Source organism: Crinia signifera, chromosome 3, assembly GCF_055691185.1.
Source record: "Crinia signifera chromosome 3, ASM5569118v1, whole genome shotgun sequence".
Taxonomy (NCBI): domain Eukaryota; kingdom Metazoa; phylum Chordata; class Amphibia; order Anura; family Myobatrachidae; genus Crinia; species Crinia signifera.
In genome coordinates, this window is record NC_139219.1 from 150,061,793 (window position 1) to 150,081,085 (window position 19,293).

The window sequence follows — 19,293 nt, forward strand, 5'->3', positions numbered from 1 at the left end:
AGCAGAATGATCAGCGAAGTGTCTGATTAAATGATATTCACTGTAATTACTATGCTTTACAAATGATAAGAAAGGGATTTTTTTGTGTCCCACAAGCATTATTTCATATCTTATTACATTTATGATTCAACATTCAGGTCCTTATTCATATCTGAGTACAAATGTGTTCTCAAAATGGGCAAAACCATGTGCACTGCAGATGTAACATGTGCAGAGAGAGTTAGATTTGGGTGGGTTGTGTTGAAACAGAAATCTAAATTGCAGTGTAAAAATAATGCAGCCAGTATTTACCATGCACAGAAACAAAATAACTCACACAAATCTAACTCTCTATACATATTACATCTGCCCCACCTGCAGTGCACATGGTTTTACCCATTTTGAGAACAACTTTGTACTGTGATCAGATCGGAATAAGGGCCTCAGTTCTTCTATTTTGGGTAAATAATTTAGCATTTATACTACCACACTTCTGGTCTTTCAACTCAGAGGCATATATTTTTTTTCATTTGCAAAAGGTCACGAGACTTGATGGATTTTAAGTAATATTACTAATGATTACATTGAAAAATATATATTTTCAGATGTGATCTTTGACTTGAATGCAGAGATTTCCATTATCTGAATTCATTTAGATAAGGCATACTTTATCAAGTTGAAAGCTAAATTAATTAATACAGCCTGAGCTGTAACTTTGGTAACCAACTAAAAAGATAAGCTACAAATATTTGACAGGATATGATATCCCATTCCATTAATGCTGCTAAGTTACGATATGCTTTCAAACTTTTTTATCAATTTTTTTTTTTAAGAGGAACTATGTTTACTATTACCTTGATTTATCAGCAGAGATACATTAAAAAGCTTCGTTATTGATATTGCAAATACAAGTTCTTTTAATATTTGTGATAGTTCATGTAACAACTCTTGGCAGTAAGAGAAACCAAATAGGTAGCTTTATCCTCTAAGATGGGAGTGGGGGGGGGGATAAGGGGCCATCACATGACTTAGCCAGCTTTTGGTATCGGGGTTGGACTCTAATTAAGTGCTTAGTGCTGTAGGCCGAAGCCTCTCTGCCTCTTGTAGTTATGTTGTTTGGTGATTGATCATTGGCTATTTTGTGATGGGAAAGAATGGCAGATTGCAAGACCGGATGCAATTATTTATTTTGGGTACACTTCCGATCATTGTCTGGTAGTTGGCTGTGCCACCCATTATAGGAGACAGTATCATACCAAAGATGTGGGTGGAAAATTAAGAAGGTGAGTGCATAGCCTTGGTGGTGTATACCCTTGGTGATGGTATAGATGAGTTGTGCACCTTGGGGGTTATTCTAGTTCACTTGCAAAGGCACAATCACTCTCTTATGGACAAAACCATGTGCACTGCAGGTGAGGCTGATGTGCAGAGAGTTACATTTGGGTATTTTATTGTTTCTGTGCAGGGTAAATACTGGCTGCTTTATTTTTACACTGCAATATAGATATCAGTTTGCAGCATAAACCCCACCCAAATCATAAGAGAGTGATTGTGCCTTTGCGAGTGAGCTAGAATAACCCCCCTTGGGTGTTAACCAACTGTATTGCATGTTGCTGATTTTTATTATGCCATGTGCTGATTCTGTATGTCCTTTTTGATACCATAATTTAACTTAAATAAATATAAATAAAAAGCTCAGTTTTTCTGCCAAATGTATGTGTCCATGTCTTTATTAGATTGTTATAATTATTATTAGGATTATTATTATATTATTTGTAAGTGATTTGTATGCCTCACACACCTAATGCAATAGAAGGTTTATTAGATTTGTGTCCCTGTAGCATAAATGATCCTGTTGAATTTTTAACAGCAAATACAAAGCAGTAACAGTAGTACAGCATTAGTTATTAGTTATTTAGGTAACTTTGCTTACTTCAACTTATCCACCTAATTTATAGGTTTATTTATTATGTAGGGCAGTGGTTCCCAACCCTGGTCCTCAAGTACCCCCAACAGTGCACGTTTTGCAGGTCTCCACACAGAATCACTAGTGCTATAATTAGCTCCACCTGTGGATCTTTTCAAATGTGCCTGAATAATGAGTGCACCTGCCGGGTGACCTGGAAAACGTGCACTGTGTACTGGGGGTACTTGAGGACCAGGGTTGGGAACCATTGATGTAGGGGAAAGTCTTTAAGTCTTTTATTGGCTACAAAAATGTAGTTTTTCTTTTTCCTGCAGATAGGGCTTATTCCAATGTGCAAGGGCCGCTGGCCAAAGTTACCTCTTGCATAACATTGGGAAGCTTATTTACCAAGGGTTGTTATTATATAAATACCAATGATCATTACCATTTTATGATGGAGATAGAAGATATCAAGAGCAAAATAATATATAATAAAAAAAAAAAGAATTCTAAATTGCTTTAAACTGTTGTTTGTGTTGTATAGGGGTATATTCAATTGATGTAGAAACTGCAGTCTTGCCATAAAGATGTCAGTTTTTGACATTAATAGGTAAGAAGGGGTTCCGACCTATTCAGTGTTAGCTGTTTTTTTTCGGCAGGTTGGAATGAAAGCAGATCACCCAGCCCCGTCCCGGCTCCCGGCACCTCCCGCCGCCGCATTCACGTGGTCCCAGCACCAGCTGGGTGAGCATCAATCAGTGGTCAAATCCGACATCTGGATTTGGCTGCTGCATTGAATAATGGATGACGGATCCATTCCATCAAAAGAATTTTGGAATGGATCCGGCATCCATTGAATATACAGGGATTTCTTTCATAGGCTGAAAATCCTAAAAGATTAAGTAGAGCAAGGAAGGAAAATACTTTCTGACTTTCAAAGAAATGTCAACCTTTTTCATATGTCGACCAATGGTGGTCAACCTATGGACTGTTGATCTTAATTATGTTGACTCTATGACCCATACATCTTTTCCACAACCTCTCATGTATATTGATTTCAATTTTTGGGGGAAAATGCAGAGGCAACAACATTTTTCATATTTGCTTATTTCATTACAAGAATGGGTAACCCTTTGAATGCCGATCGTGAGCGATCCTCAAAATATCCGCTAAAAATGCAAGCATCACTCACAGTGACTGTTCTTTTTGTATAAATAAATACTAATACAGCCAAGTCAATTCATTGACGTTTAGTTAAATATTGCAACCAAAAAGAACAGTCACTGTGAGTGTCCCTGTTATTTTTCATTAATATTTTGAGGATGTCTCACAGCAACATTGGTATTAAAGGGGTTGGAGTTCAAAAGCAGGTGTCTCCATTGGCTCTGGGATTTACACCCCTGGTGGGGGAAGATGTTGGAGAGTGAAAAAGTGAATGTAGAAAAAAAAATGCCAAACAAAAAGCTTCTGTCATTTTCAAAACGCAGTCTGTAACATAGAAGTCAGGAGCTGAATGCCTGGAACATTATCTCTCTCCATTTTATTAATATCCAAGGCTTAGCACATTTCCCCTTGTTTCTTCATCAACATATGTTTGTCAACTCAGTTGTAAATCTCATTTACTGCTAATGATACCCTATTTTCTGCATAAATCACTCAGGAATTGTTCTCTTTTTTTTGTGTCTATGACTCAAGCTACTATACTATCACTCAGGAAGGAAAATGTGCCTCACAGCCACTCTTACACCTGGTTATGTAGGGTAGTAAGTATGCATATATAAATCATAGTTGCCTACCCTCCTGCATTCTGCAGGAGACTCCCTGAAATAGCTGCAATCTCCCTCTCTCCCTCATTAGTCTAGCAATCTCCCTCATTTCACCTAGCCCACATTACACTGTTACATTTTTTTTTGGAAAAAGGAATGAGAGATTGATACACTTACATTGAGTCATCCTCTCAGATGTGGCAGTACACACCCACACTTCTAGATGCCACGTTCACAATCTTTTTTCACAATTTTTCCATATATGAAACTAGACACGCCCTTTGGGTGGAGCATGACATGCCCCCTCAATGGGGCGTTGTGCACAATTCTACTACCAACTATATTCTCCCAGAAACTAGTTTTCAAAAGTAGGCAATGATATCAACTATAACAACCTAGCATGGAGTTCCGGTATAAGGCAAATATCTGCCTGCTTTCAGAAAGGCATGTCTATTTACAAGAAACTGAAAGGTGTGATGGTGGTTACTACATTAACTGTAATGTGTTGCAAGCAGGCTGAGACAGAAAGGTGAATTCTACCAAGTGTTTGAATAATTTACGTGAAAGGCTACCTACCTTACTTCCGATGTTCAGGCACAATAGGTCCACTGACGTCCTGTGTACGCCGGTCACAGCTCCCCTCGCTCCTGCATCCTCCTGCAGCCATCAAGTTGTTGTGGACAACACTCTACCTGTCTGACAAACAAAGACAAATGTTGACAGAGGTGGGAATGGTGCTAAAGACTTTGCTGGACTCTCTGAGGTAAATTTACTAAGATGGGAGTTCTATTGAAGAAGAAGGGATGTTGCCCATAGTAACCATACGGAATGTCATAAAAGATCAGTCAGGTTTCTCTTCAAACCTTATGTTTTGTTATTTACAATCACTCCGATATGTAGAAAAAGCATAACATCAGTGATTGGATCACTTTAAGGCAATAAGTAATTACACATTTGTATATTGTTTTTTTCTGGCGGCTGGAAGAAAAACATGAACACAGTCAATCTGCATCCTATTGTTAACATTTGAGATTACCGTGGTTTGTTCCGTACATTAATTGCTGTCAGGCTCCTTCTGGAGGACCCTTTATTACCACACTTCACTAATTAATTATAATTATAATCTATTCCATGTATAATTGGCTGAAAAATACAATTTGTTCATTCTGTGAGTGATTCAAAGAGGAATGTGTTAAAACGAGAGATGAAATGTAAATACCTATACTCAACAAACAGCTGGCATTGACCTACATTTCTTGTATCAGTCGAATGCTGAGCATTAGAGCTTTAGGGGATTGTAGAAATACCAGCCTTCATCATTGGATTAAATCCCACCATCCCTTGGAAAATGATGCACTGAGACTAAGATTTAAGGTTATATACAGCTCACTTTTTATTTGTGCAATATCTGTTTTGTGCTATAAACTATACACATGAGAACGGGTGATTCAGTGACATTTTCATTCAGCAGATAAAATAATCTATTATTTTTTTTTATCACACATCTTTACTCCATACTATCTTATATCCCATGACATGGTCTTTTCTCCTTTTATTTTCTTCCCCTAATTTCAAAGAATTTAAGAAAGCTTCCACCTTTGAGAAAAACACTAGAACAGTACCCTGCCGTGTAGCCCTAAGTGTATGTTCAGCTTAGAATTTATGTTAAAAACTGTAAATTTGCAAGCCAAGAGCAGTGCTGCATCCAATACCATGGGAGACCTGACCCATGCAAGCTAGCCGCTGCATGGGTCACTCAGAGATCCATGCCTCAGCACTCCCCCACACAAAGGAGGTGACCTGACTTTGTTTTGGGAAACAGTTGCTATTGGGACTGACTATAATTAGATAGCTTTAGGCAGCTGCCTAGAGCACAGAGATATGAGGGAAGAGGGCTCCACTGAGTTTATCACAAAATGAATAATGTCTATGAGGAAGACATTAATGTTGTAGTTACTACAGGTGGTGCTTGTGGAACTTCCAAGATGCCATTTCCGCACTTTCCCAAAACAACTGCACGCTGTCAATCTCTGAAGTCAGAATCTGTACTGCGTCCCACAATGCAGGACCCATATGTCACATCGGTACTTTCCATTCAATGGGTGGTAATCAGAGAATACGCAAATGAAGTGATTATTCACATTGCACATATGCGGGGTCAGTATCAGTATGCATAGAAAAAGTAGCCACAGTTTGATTGAAAGGAAGCTGGAGTTTAAGGGTGGAAACTTGGCGTTTTCTGAGGGTGTTTGTGAAACTCGTGCCTAGGCGTTTTTCTGGTGGGTCTTTGATGTCAGCGATGACCACTTCCAGACTGAGGACCAGATTCTCTAAGCTTCAAAAGTGATAAAATGGAGAGAGATAAACAGCCAGCCATTAAGCTCCTGCCTGCCATGTCACAGACTCATACCCTCCAACTGTACCGTTTTAGCCAGTACAGTACCGTTTTTTAACAGACTGTACCGGCTAAAATCCAAATGTACCGATTTTCTCCGGCGGTTGCAGCAGGCGATGACTCTGGGCTCCGATGAATCATGGATGGATCGGACCGGGCCCAGTGGGGGTAATTGTGTCCCAGTGGGGCTGCTCGCATTCCCAGTGGTGCCTTGCGCAGCGTCCCGGCAGCCAGCGTTCAAGCGTCGCATGATGTCATGACGCTGCCTGTCCAGCACGCTGCCTGCGCAGCCATCCCGCACGCTTCCTGTGCACCCTTTGATCTGGTTTGACTGGCGGCGCGGGACTAATGTCAGTCCTCAGGTGGGGGCGTGCCGAGGCCACGGATATATGAGGTGCCTCTACATGTGGCCATGCCCCTATATATGTGACCACTTTGTACCGATTTCCATGGATAAAGTGTTGGAGGGTATGCAGACTGTGTTGCAGAAAATGTCAGACAGGAGCTGATTGGCTGGCTGTTTATCACTCTCCATTTTATCACTTTTGAAGCTTAGAGAATCTGGCCCTGATTCTTGAGCAGATTAGTAGAAGCCCTGGACTGGTACAGATGGAAAAAAATGTTCGATAGTTTGGTTTTCCCAAATGGGTCTGCGAATACATCGGTATTTGCGATGCATTGGCAAATCTGCAACGGATGTTTTTTCTTTCAGTCAAGGCAGCACCTTTCTGCTCACATTCCACTGCATGTTTTCTAATTAGAGATACATGTTGAATCAGGCCTGATAGGCCAGATGTGTCGGGACCTTAATTAGGTCCAGGGGAGTATACAAAAGGCAAAATTCAATATTCAGTTTGTTAGTGTGCACATATTGATCCAATATTCAATGGAGCACACTACCTAAAATATAGGCTGTTTGGTTGGTAACTGGGCTGTGGCTATGTGAATGCATGTACCGATTCCATCTTGTGGGAGTGTCATCTGTGTGTACAGTAGGATAGCTTCTGTGCTCAACATAGGGGGTTATTCTAGTTGATTCGCAAAGGCTGCAAATTCCACCAAACCCCGTCTGGCAAATGACCTCTCTTGCAGAGTGTGTTCACACTCACTGGCTGTGAATGGATGTTTTACATAAACATCCATTCGCATGCAGCATGGGTGGGGTGTGCAGGGCCGGCGCCACCACTAGGCGAATCTAGGCATTTGCCTAGGGCGCCGGCCACTGGAGGGCGGTATTTCGTCTCCCCTTGCCGCCCGGGTACCTGTCCTGCGGCGTATATGTGCGTAAAAGCTGGCGGCAGCGGGGGGTCCCTGCAGTCAATAAGAAATAATGAGCGCTCTCCGCCGGGCTATGCGGAAGCGCTTCTGTTTTGGAAACACTGGCCGCACGCTGATTGGCTGAGATTCAGCCAATCAGCGTGCGCCGTGCGGCCAGTGTTTCCAAAACAGAAGCGCTTCCGCATTGCCCGGCGGATCATAGCGCTCGTTATTTCTTATTGACTGCAGGGACCCCCCACTGCCACCGCCGCCAGCTTTACAGCGCTGCAGGACAGGTACCCGGGTGGCAGACACCGGGGCGCCCCCACCCCGACTTGCCTGGGGCGCTCTGGTGCCTTGCACCGGCCATGGGGGGTGTATCCAGATACAAATGATGATTGCTGCAGTTGCTGAACTCCCGCGGATACTCACTTGCCGGGCAGTTTGCAGCGGGGAGGGAGGGAAGGGTGGTGGCAGTGGGCCATGGAAACACCTTTGGTCACAAAACCTTAATTGTAGTTGGAATTGACACATTCATGTCAGTGAATACTATACATCCATTATGTGTTTTAACTATACAATCAGTATTGGATTATCTTTTATTCATCAGCTTAGAATTGTCTATATAGGACTGGATCCTTTATCTATAAACAATATTTATATTAGCTACAAATTAGGTTTAATTAAATTCACTTTGAAGATATGTAAATGTATGCAAATGTGATGCTAGATTCCTGGTAGTCTGCTGTATTACAATTTTGGTCTAATGCTTATTTTTTATTAGGTTTAAGAGTAACTCCATTCTTATACATCACAGGAGTAGAGAACCTATAAACATACTGTATCTTCTTTTCTATAAAATCTTCTATCCTTAGCTGTTCATGTGAGATGCAAGTCTAGTTCAACACAAAGTTTCTAATAGTGAGTAGAGGTTGTTGCAAATAATCCTCTGGATTAATACAAGAAAGTGACGTCACCAGATATGGTGATTTACCTCGGGGCACCTTAGAGTGCAGACATTGGCAAGTTATCATGAAGCCATGCCCCTTTGGTGTGTCACATTTGGTTGATGTGAGCCGGTCTCAAGCATCACCTCCGCTCCCACCTCTATACTGAAATGTCAGCCACTAGTCCCAGATGATGCCGGCATCTCTGGCTCACACCACAATTTGGGATTACCACAGGTAAGCATGCTACCAACATCCACGGTATCCAGTTCTAAAAATGACTGCAGGGTTTTCAGCGCTGAAAACAGTGCAGCATGTAAAGTAAAAATATAAAAAGGTACTCACTTCTCTGGTGATCCCTGCTGCTCCTGATTTATATATATATTTACAGGTTCTTATATAGTGCAGCATATTGCGTTGCGCTTTACTGCTGTTGCATATTCCGTTGCTGATGGTTTCCACTTTAATATTAACACTGTGGAGTGGGCTGTTGGGAGTCCCATGGGGATGCTGGTAGCTATAAGGTGGCTGGGAGATGTAGTTCTCCCAGCAGGGGGCAGGGATCATACATATAAGCAATGGATTCAGAAGACACCGCTTCAGAAATAATTACAGACAAATTAAGCTAATTAGTAATTCCAACTATCTGAAATAATCTTCAGGGTGGGTGCTGCCGGGTACAAGTCCAGTGGTCTTGTGCATTAGGTGCTGGTGATAAAACCAGACACTTTATCACTTCACCAAGCTTAATAAATCTACCCCTATATGACATACCGGTGTATGCCGGCACACTTTGAGCACTGATTACATCATAGAAGAGCTGGATGCTTTCCATTCTGCGCTACAAGACTGAGGGACAGATTTATTAAGCTTGGAGAAGAGATAAACTGGAGATAAAGAGGAGAAAAGGTAAAAGGAGATAAAGCACCAGCCAATCAGCTGTGTTTGAAAAAGACAGTTGGGAGTTGATTGGCTGGTGCTTTTTCTCCGCTTTATCTCCAGTTTATCTCTTCTCCAAGCTTAATAAATCTGCCCCTGAGACAGGTATCACAGGGAATACCTTGGCCCATGTTGGAGGAATTGATCACAAAACCATAACTGCAGGTGGAATTTACACACTCTGTATACCAAAAGTGTCCTTTGATTGTATGAAAATAATGCTGATACATCTTAAATGAAAGAACTTTTTATGAAAGAGCCTGTCACTGACTTCATAATTGTCTTATTTCTGCAACATTGCACAAAGTAATTTATATCTTATTATATGGTTTTGACAGCAGTCTAGTCAGTAGGGAATATACTGTAAAACTGATCATCATTTCTGTAATATTTATGAGAGATTGGTTTATATCAATAATTTAGCACTCATAATGAGTATGACCCAAAGTGAATGTTATAATCATGTTGGGGACCACAAGTACTAGAGAAGCCTGGAATCAGCTTAGTGTCTTTAATTTCCATATTTTCTATACACTATTAGAAATGAATGGCTGTTTATTTGGTTGTCTGGCTGAGATAAACTCCAATTGCTTCAGTGGTTGCAATTTACCTTTGTGTAGGTAATTTTCCCAGGCAGGTTTTAGGCTGAGTAGCGTCGCGGCAGTTGTTCGGGGGCAGTAAAGCGGAATATTTATAAAAGGTTAAAGTTAAAATGACAGAAACCCACCAATATGATTGGACACACTGCAATCACATGACCATGCAATTTCGATACACCTAAACTACTTACAACTGTCAATATGGGGAACAAAAGACTGGGTCCCCCCCGTATTTTGGAAATAGCCAGCGATGTCAACAGCCCACGGTGTCATGCCACAGCCAGGGGACATTTTATACGCAAGGTCTCCTGGCCAAAACAAAACCACCGTGGCTTGTCAGCCCTGGACGGTGGACACCGGGCTCACAGTGCAGCAGCCTGGGGATGGTGGGCAGCATGGGGCAGGAGGACAGTCCCTGGACACAGTGCAGCAGCCTGGGGACGGCAGACAGTATGGGGCAGGAGAGGAAAACTGCCCATAATAGGTGCCGCCTGTGATGTTAGTGTATTAGAATGCTTAATATTTGTAGACACTCCCTTACTAATATGTGTAAGCCTGAATCTTCGGCGATGGTCCCTAGGACCAGGAGAATGCTGGGAAGTGGGTGGCCCTGAGGCAGTGTGTCTGGAGTTGGATGGAATAAAGCTGCACAGCAGTGAACTCACATGCCTCTGTGTCCTTATGACTGGATTTACAAACATATGAACAAAACACCGCCCCAAGTGACAAGTCCAGCACTGCCCACTGTAACATACGTGCAACACACACCCATTGCCACACACATGCAGCACGCACCCACTGTATCACACACACATGCAACATGCAACCACTGTCACACATGCAACATGCACCCACTGTCACAAACAAACAGCACGTATACACTGTCACACACACACAAACAGCATGCCCTCACTGTCACACACTTGTAACACATACCCACACACATGCAACACCCACCCACTCTCACGAACACGCATCATGCACACACTGTCACACCCATGATATGACCCAGAGTGGGTGCTAATATTATGTAGCATTAAGGTCCGCCAATTTCAGATAAGCCTTGATGCAGCCTGGTGGCTTAACCATATTTTTGCAAAAATACAGTATGCAATTAAGATCTCTGAATTTTCTATTATCATGTAGTGTGCAAGTCTTCTTGCTGATACTTTTTAGTCTGCTGTTGGAAAACATTTCTCTTTTACTTGAGTTAAGTTTTTACCTGACCACAAATATAGTAGTAGAAGTTGTGTTTCATGCATATTGTTTATTCTTTGGGTATAATAGCCCTGAACATTGTTTTATAGAATCCTACTCAAATTTTCAATTGGAAATGATTGGATGACTGTTTTAGCCTATCTAATCAGCTTCAAGCAACAACTTTACTGAGATTTATCTGGTTTGCATGGTGTTTTAAATAAAGCATGAGGCTGCATGTGTAGCAGCTGTCAGGGTAATCGTGTGCCATCACTCTGTCAGAATATCATAGAACAAAATCATCTTGGAATTGAACAGCTGAAATGATTTGTTTCCATATTTATTTTCTACTTGAACCACTGTTATCAAATCTTCCCCTGTCTAGCTGATGTAATCCTTTATTCAATGACTTGAACCATACAGTGGGACAATTAAGGACAGTCAAATGGAAGAAACTGCTGTGCCACAGTTCCATCATTATAAATAAGAAGTACCTTTTTTTAGAACTAAATACAAATAATTTAAATAGTTCTATATTAAATAAAAAAAATTAAATCCAAGAATAAGGCATTTGTTGGCATCATGTTTCTCTGCTGTTAATTCCATCAGGTGTTGGCTTATGTAAACTTGACTACTTTTAAAAAATAACTTCAGGGACATCAACTCAACTAAATTAATGTGTGTGTCCTCCTCCATCTTTGGGGTGTGTCTAGCTCCATCTTTGGGGTATATCTAGTGCCAGTCAAGGGCATGTCCAGCACCATTCTGAGCTCTCATTGCCACTTTAACTCCTAACATTCACCTACATACTAGTATTCAAACCTTCTCACATGCCACTTAGACCTCCACACATTCCACCCAGACATTCCAACATGTCCCCTACACCTGTCCAAATGACACACTACCTCACATGGTCCCAAAAGCATTACCTCACCTTTGCATGCAGTGGAAGAGGAACACAGTTTCAACACTTGCCAAACTTTTTTTTACCCTTTCCCCTGCCCATCTCTGCAGTATCCTATCACCTAACATACCATGTGCTAGCTGTATAAAAAGGAAACCCATGCAAATGTATATCTTTATGCAACTCAGACTGAATCTGTATATAAAGTGATGATGTAGCAGCCAAGACTTTTTTCCATGCTTCACTCCACTGTGCTATACAGACTCAGTCATACACATATATACAAGTGTTGCTTATTAAATTAATCTGTGCAGTCTCCTGGTGTGTCATAATCACATTACATTGTGTCCAATGCTGCTTTCACTGCAAAACCTGCTTAGACCCGGTATTAAAATGTTTCTTAAAACAGGTCCATGCAGGTTAATGTCCCTTTCACACCGCACATATTACCCGGCATTATACCAGGTATAAGCAGGTTTGTGGTGTGAAAGCATGGGGCCACTGATCGGCAATGAAGCCGTTTACCTGTGGTAAGGTTGCCCTGGGAACATGGAGGAGTCCGGCAGAGGGGAGTACAGAGGCGTAGGTGCAAGGCAGGCCCCGGGTGGAGCTGGCTAGCGGCGGTGACACTACAGGAGTCGGGGGATCCGGCAGGCAGAAATGGGTGAGGAGGGGCTGGCGGGCTCCGGCACACTTATCGTCACTGAGGTCCCTCTCTGTGCATATCTAATGAGCAGGACCCACTCATTAAATATTCACTGCACTGGGTCCCGCTCATTAGATATGCACAGAGCGTGACCAGCTCAGTGCTCACAACTGCCAGGGTCCTAAATACCGTTTCAGACCCATTCAGACTGCAAAAAAAAGGGTCTGAAATGGGTAGGATCTTCTTTTTTACCGTTTTGAAATACCAGTTTTTTTAAAACGGTAAAGTAACTCTGGACCTTTCAGACCACACATATTACCGTTTTGAATCTGTTAAAAAAATGGCAATAAAACGGGTAATAAGTGCGGTCTGAAAGAGGTATCAGAAGCATTTAGAGGTAAAAAGGTGCTAAAAAGGTGTCCAGTACTAGCAGAGTCGTGCAGGATGATATTTCAATTGGCCGAATTTCTGGGAATGTTGAATCATTTCATGTTGACATTTTAACAATATTGACAACATGACTGTTGACATTGTGGTGTATGACTCAGCGATTAATGCAGTTTTCGATATTTCCAAGTTCAGCAATGTTTGTTGCTACTGCATCTGCACAAAATCTTAGAAGCCCTTACCATGTATGCACAAACCCGACTGGTACAACATCACTTACACTAAAGGTGGATATAAAGAACATGAGGTGATATAGATCTGGCGCTAACTCTGCAGCAGGTCACCGTAATACAAAAGCCAGTGCTACAAACACTGAAACAATTCCAAACAAATACAAAAAATTAAACAAATTAAAAAACAGCGTTCGTCTGTTCGAATGAACCTACGCAGCATAGTGAACAGGTTCTGAATCTGTCCCTATGGCTGGAGAGATGAAAGAGTCCAAAGCCTTTTTTTATTTTTTAAATAATAAAAATAGATATTGAGCACTGGTTTTCTAAAGGCTTTTGATTATAGCTTCCTTAGTATTTACCATGCATTTAATAAAACTGTTCAAACGGGTGTAGCATTATATATTATTACATTAGCCAAAAAACTGTAACATGTAACCTTGAACTGACATTAAAATATGTGTTTTCACATTGTCAAGTATATTTTTCTCATTGTTTATTATTTATTATTGCTTTTTTTATGCAATGTACACAAAAAGTACATAAAAAAACACAACATAGCCTAACTTATCCTGTCAGATCTAATATAAAGCGAGGCTTTCCTGCGGAGATGCTAAAAATCATCTACAAAAAAATGTCATAGCTTACTAGAAGTACCACATAACTAAACCAAATAATTACCAGATCACATTTTTGTAAATAACCTGTTAATATTTAAAAAGCATCACCAAGCTAAAATTAAAGGAGAAATTGCTAATTGTTTTCTATAGCTTATTCTATATCATTTTTTAATCAGCTTTTTTTTACAGGTTTCATCACAATTACACTAGTGAGGATATGGCACTTCATGGAACAAAGGGATCCATTTATTAATATTATTTGTACATACTAAAACAATGTGGAAAAAGGGTATTTTCACCAGTGGTTTAAAGATTAAGTGGGGAGGGGATACATGCCCTGGACACAAGGACAGCTTCTGGGCAGAGGGGATGATTGGCAGACCTCCAGCCGTTGGAATCGGAGGACTTCAGGTAGGAGCCAAGCCATGGACGTGAGGAGTGCAGCATTCGAGCCATGGAATAGAAGATGGGGGCTCCTTGAGGGGGGTTTTGTGAAACCTTGCCACAGGGAGGAGGGGCTGGAGTTGCTGGACTTTGTAGCTGTGTGTGCAGGAAGAGGGGCTGTGCCACAAAATCATGCCCACACCTTCTTTTTGGTTTTTCAACATGCCCTAGGAGCTAAAAGCCCTCATTAACTGATAGGACTAGATCCCTTCAGTTTTTGGATGAGAAAGGTATTTTCTTTATACACCAATTGCAGATGGCATTAGATAAGGTAAGCTTATAAGAATTTGCTGAATGTTTTTCTGCTTGCTGAACAGATGACTTGGATGGTGTAATGGTTATCATTACTGCCTTACAGAACTGAGGTCATGGGTTTGATTACCACTGTGGCCCTAACTGTGTGGAATTTGTATATTCTCCCCATACTTGCGCGGGTTTCCTCCGGGTAATCCGGTTTCCTCCCACAATCCTAAGTATACTGGTAGGTCAATTGGCTCCAAACATAATCCCCCCTATAATGACTGTGTGTGCATGTACATGTGGCAGGGAATATAGATTGTAAACAGAGTCTGGTGTAATTGTTCAAATAATCTCTGTAATGTGCTGCAGAATATGTATGCAATATATAAATAACTGTTAATAAATAAATGTTGTTGTAGGAGTTGGCCATTAATGGAAAATGTATTTGCATTACCTTCCCCATTTAGCCTTTCCTACATAGCTGTGCAACTTAAAACATGAGGAAACATTCATTCCCATGTGATTTCCAGTTACGTCCCATACACACTTGCCGGGTGCCGGAGAGTTTCCCGACAGTCGGGATCCCGACAGGCATTATCACGACGTCGGGATCCCGACAGTCAAAACCCCGATACTCGGGGTCCCGACGGTCACTGGCTATTCTCCCGCGTGGAGTTCCACGACCCCCATAGAGGGAGAATAGAATAGGTGGTGAGTGTATCTAGCCACCATGCCCGCAAGGGGCTTTGTTGCGCTCGCCATGCTGTCTGAGTCCGGCCAGTTGGGATCCTGATGTCGGGCGAATGACTGTCAGGATCCCGACTGTCGGGACCATATACCACACCCTACTTGACAACTTTGAGCTGAAAGCTGCTCAAAACTGCAAGTTTGACCGGCTTTCAGCTCAAAGCCGCCCAGTGTGTATGCCCCGGCGATGATCGGTGGTGTGCACTCCCGCATCATCGCTGGTAAAGCTGTTCATCTGCTGGTATTACCATACCAGCAGATTTGCGGTTTAAAGGATGGCCTTGCATAGTGCTGCACTATGCAAAGCCGTCCTCCCCCTCCGCTGATGGTGGTGGGGAAAGTTGCTCTTATCTTTAAGCAATACCCACCAGTATTATGATGTATTCTTTATAGCTACCAATAGCAGGGGATAGGCCTGGGCTTTCCATGCAGTCAAGAGGGTTCATTAAGATAGGGGGACCTCTTTTTTTGCTGAGGAATTACAGGCTTGGGCAGATCTGTGTGTCTATTAAGGTCCATACATATGGGCAGCGATGATGTGAAAAACGCTAGCCAGAAAATCGCTCAGTGCATACAAACTGAGCAATTGTTGACTGGTCCACACCAAAAGTGAGCTTTTTTTTACAATGTCATTGGTTTAATACAGTACCTATGAAGCCCTCACAGATCATCTTGCAGTGACTTTCCCAAACTCATATAGGCAAGTCTGTTATTTGTCTTGGTTTCTCATAGTATTGCTGTTGGTTATTAATCGCTTTGATTCCAAAATTATTTATAATGTAGCAATTAGACAGTGAAGGGCTAACCTGTGTGTTACCTGCAGATACCAAACTGTGGGCCCATTTTTCATTAGTTTTAGGCATTTAAAACTAGTTGATGTATCTGTCCAATCAGTCTGGTGGGAACAAAAATCTGGTAATACAGTATATGTAATGGAAATTGGATTGTTCAATTGTTTTCTTAAATCCAATTTAACCAGTTTGTCTGAATGCCCATTGTCTGTTTTGCAGTGTATGTGAACAAAGGGTTGATTGTCCTATGCTCCCATACATCGCCAGATTTTTGTTCCCACTAGACAGATTGAACAGAAAAATCTTTATGTGTGTACCCAGCTTTAGGTTCAGTTTATTGCACTGTTTACTGATGCCACTGTAACCTCCAGTTCTTATTATAAGTAAAATTATTTATAGTAAAATATACTACAAAATATAATGCTGAACATAGTCCTAATTATAATAAAAAAAAAGGCAGAATATGTAATAATACTCCATATTTTCAGTACAGATTATTGACACAGTTAATACAGTCTGCTGAAAACATTTGATTGGTATGTACAGTCTATTTCCTGTATTAAAACAATTGCTAAACAATCTACTTGCAATACATTTCAAACACCATGTACCTGCATGTAGTGTATCATTATCTTAAAAGATTTTCTTGACACATGTCCCTGAGGTGCTCATTCATAGAGTCCTTTAAAGTATATTTCATACAGTATAAAGTTTTATTTTTAGCATCGCTACAATGAAGGCTGAGCACCATCTGAATTCCGATGAGGTCTGGTTTATTACAAGATAAAAAAGTTGTACTATCTATTTGAACAAAATGGCTGTACAAAATCAATAGACAAAGAAATATTTATTATTGCTTATGTATACAGTGTAGTCACTAGTATACAATAAATATAATACCACAACAATGTTCCTTGTATCAGATTATGTCTTTGTTAAGGTGGCTGCCTTCTTCTCTAATTTCTGAACATTTACTCACTAAGGGCGAGATGTATCAAAATGAAAATGCGGTAAAACCCCCATTTTACCGCATTATCATATGTACTATTACCCGGCCGCACCTATATTCATATGTACTATTACCCGGCCGCACCGATTTCCCTTTGGGTGGCGATACCCTATAGAAGCATATGGGCTTCTTTTCACCGCAACCCCGCCGCCTCGCTGACCCCTCCACCTCCCCCTCCCTTGGGCTTACCTTCTTGCAGGTCCTCCTGGACCCTGGAAGGTAAGCCCATCCTCCCCCTAGCAACGCAGCCGGACGTCCTTCCGGCTGCAGGGGGGAGGAGAAGGTGCTGGGGACAGCCTGCTTAGCTGTCCCCAGTGTGAAGGCAGCAGGAGGTGGCAGGGAGGAGACAGAGACCCCCCGCACCACAGTACAGGTATCATGGGGAGTCTTCGTTACCTCACCGCGATGCCAGCCACATATGTTAGTACATATGCGCAGGCATCGCGGCGGGCAGGCAGCGATGTATTTTAATACATCCCGCCCAAATTGTACTATACAAAGAAAAAAAACACACAAAAGATAGTGATCAAAAGCCAAAGTTCCTCCACAGCTTCAATCGAATAAAAGTAGACACACTATACTCACAGTCACTTTGCCAGATGTACTAAGCTTCAAAAAGTGATAAAAGGGGTAAGTAATAAACTACCAGCCAATCAGCTAATAACTGTCGTGTAACAGGCTGTGTTTGAAAGGGGGCCGGACAACTCACTGACAGTCATTTGTCCGAAATCGGAAATCCGACTGTTAAATGCCCAACAGCCAGAATCCCAACTTACAGGGCATCTTTTCCTTCATGGGGGTCCATGACCCCCACAAGTCCATGAGTTTGTGATGTACAACATCATCGTGTGTGTTTTTTTACCTTTGTATGATACAATTTGTGAGGACACAAGTCAAAGACTTTCATTTTTAGAGATCAGAAGGATAAACCTAAATTAGGTAATATGACACAAAGGACATGATATTCTATTTTTCTACACTGGTACCGAGACTTTATACATGCCAATTTATGTTAAGGCTGCTCATTTAAACCTTGGTTGGAGATGGCTCTACTTTTTTTTGCTTAAAAGTAACTATTATTCGCAAAACAAAACAAAAAACTAATAATATAACATATGCTTTAAATGTAATTGCACACAGTTGAGAATATTCAGCATAAATTAAATAAATATATATTTGTTAATGTTTTTGTTATAAAACCATAAATATGTTTTAAAACAGAGAACCAAATATACATATGCATATTTCACATAATGCTCTTGTAATGATTACCAGTATACTATGAGGTCTGTATGGTATACAGCTAGAAATATTTAACTGAGAAATGATTATTCCTGTTTTATATATAGACAAGGCCTGACAAATAGGGATCCTAGTGGTAGCAGGACGCCCCTGTTTTATAATCATTGGGACATATTTTCACCAGTTTAAGAGAGGAACAGTTTCGGAAATCTTAGCTACAGTAGAACTCAAAAGGGCAACACTCATAAAGAAAATAATAATAGGTATTTTGAATTAGCTAAGAAAGGTATGTTACTGATGTCTAATGGATGCAGAGTTACACCAATATGTGATGACAGATTGGTGCTAATTAAAACAATCCTGAGGAAGAAGTAGTAATTTCAAAGATAGCATATGATATCTCCTATATATTTGGCTACATCTGTCACTCAAAGTGGGTGTCTGTGTCTATAACGCTCTGTTCCTGGACTTTCCTCTTAATGTGTGATTGCCTTCATCTGTGCTGAACACCTTTCTGAGAAATTAACCTGTTTAAAACAGGTGATGGCAATCATACATTAAGGGGAAGTCTAGAAACAGAGCATTGTGTCCCTCCTGGAGAGGGTCATGTTGGGAGGTATGTGACAGAGAACCAGCCCAGTGAGCCCACAGACAGTGCCAGACACCCACTGCCTTCCCATGTTGCCCAGCACTGCTACTCCACAGCCACCAGGTGAGCGCCCCCCTCCCGCGATTTGCGGCAAAACCTCCCCCCCCGCGCCCCCCCCCTCCCGCGATTCGCGGCAAAAACACCCGCTCCCCCGCGACCCCCACTACCGCGATTCGCAGCAAAAACACCCCCGCGACCCCCCCTCCCGCGATTCGCTGCAAAAAGAACCCCCCCACGACCCCTCCCGCAATTCGCGGCATAACCACCACCCCGCGACCCCCCCCTCCTGCGAATCGCGGCAAACCCTCCCCCGTGACACACACCCCCCCCCCGATTCGCGGAAAAAACACCCCCCCCCGCGACCTCCCTCCCGCGATTCGCGGCAAAAAGAACCCCCCC

The 19,293-nt window shown here is 41.8% G+C and overlaps 1 protein-coding gene across 5 annotated transcripts in view; it reads right to left on the bottom strand.

The window, feature by feature from the left end:
- The window catches only part of TMEM200A (transmembrane protein 200A), a 136,660-nt gene that overhangs the window by 59,906 nt on the left and 57,461 nt on the right, over positions 1 to 19,293 (bottom strand). For 3 of the 5 annotated variants that reach the window (XM_083176746.1, XM_083176742.1, XM_083176743.1), the window contains one exon: positions 4,228 to 4,347. The exons of 1 other annotated variant lie outside the window; for it this stretch is intronic. The gene's annotated coding sequence lies outside the window, so the exon portion shown is untranslated. The remainder of the gene's footprint in view (positions 1 to 4,227; positions 4,348 to 19,293) is intronic. One more of the 5 variants, XM_083176744.1, reaches the window with a different exon arrangement.